The sequence below is a fragment of the Arachis ipaensis genome, chromosome B04 (genome assembly GCF_000816755.2).
Source record: "Arachis ipaensis cultivar K30076 chromosome B04, Araip1.1, whole genome shotgun sequence".
NCBI classification, from domain to species: Eukaryota; Viridiplantae; Streptophyta; class Magnoliopsida; order Fabales; family Fabaceae; genus Arachis; species Arachis ipaensis.
In genome coordinates this window covers 17,230,521-17,231,863 of record NC_029788.2, presented here as the reverse complement: position 1 = coordinate 17,231,863, position 1,343 = coordinate 17,230,521, and positions in this window count along the sequence as shown.

Here is a 1,343-nt window from a genome sequence, read left to right as displayed (position 1 = left end):
CTAATATCAAAACTAAAAATAAATAAATAAACTAACTTAATAAAATAATTATTTTTAACGGAATTTGCGACACTAATTAATTATGTCAAATTGAAACTTAATTTCTCACATATAAATGAAATTATTAGGCTTTTTATTTCAATAGTTTGTTGAGATGAGAAAGCATATTATTTATCATAAAGTTATATAGCATTTGTAAATATATCTATACCCTTTAAAAATAGAAATTATCCTTGTATAATTTTATTCTTACTACTAAAATTTTTTGAGGCTCTCACAGACAATTAACCACATTCCAGTCAGCCATTTCACAACACTCCCTTAAGGTGAGGGTCAAGGGTGAATACTCCATAATCCATATAAAACTTGAAAGGTTAAAATTATGTTTCAATTTTTCCTTAAAAAATATATAATTTACTTTCAGGTAGATTCTTCTAAATTTGCTTTTTTTCTCTCTCTCTTTTTATTTTTTGTCATAATTGTTTTTGTCTTTCTAATTTTTATCATTCTATTTTTTTTAATGCTCTAAGTGGTATGCGACCTAAGCGAACTTTTAGGATTTTTTTTTGGGCTACTGCTCCCAACTCAATTTTGGAGAACAGGGAAACGATTGGGCTCTAGAGTCTAGACCACAACATAAGATCACTTCTTCAGAACAAAAAAAAGTAGCAACAATAAACAATGGCAAAGAGGAGGTTGTATCTACTTAACTTAATCGAGTAGTCAATTTATTCGTCCGTTTTAATAAATATTAAGAATTTAAAATCTGGTCTTATATATACAGTAATCCATTAACTATTAACCCATTCTTAAAGAAAGTTCAAATACACGACAGTTTTTATCTATTAAAAAATACCGTAAAAAATTAAAACAAAAAAGATGATATTAGATTCTTATCATATTTATACTAGAAATTACCTAATTAGAGTATCAATCATATAAAAATATATATTAATATCAAAGTGTGTTGGTTGAAATTCATAATTACCATAGGAGATATTATGCAAAAACATACACACTCTTATAAGTTAATTATGAGGGTAGAATACACACCATATTCTTTCTCCCTTAGAAATAACATGTCATGAATTTTGCCTTAATAATATCTATTTATATTTTTTAATTAGATCATAATCATTAAAATCCTAGATCATACAAGGACTTTATACTAGTATTTGGTATACTATTAATTGTACTACCAAACTACATATCATCTTATTATTTTATGAGTTTGCAGCAATATTAAACTTAAACATCTAAACTATTTTGGCAAATATAAAAGTCACAAATAAAGTCAATAAAATTTAATTCAAAATATTTTAACAGAAAGTAGAGACAAAATG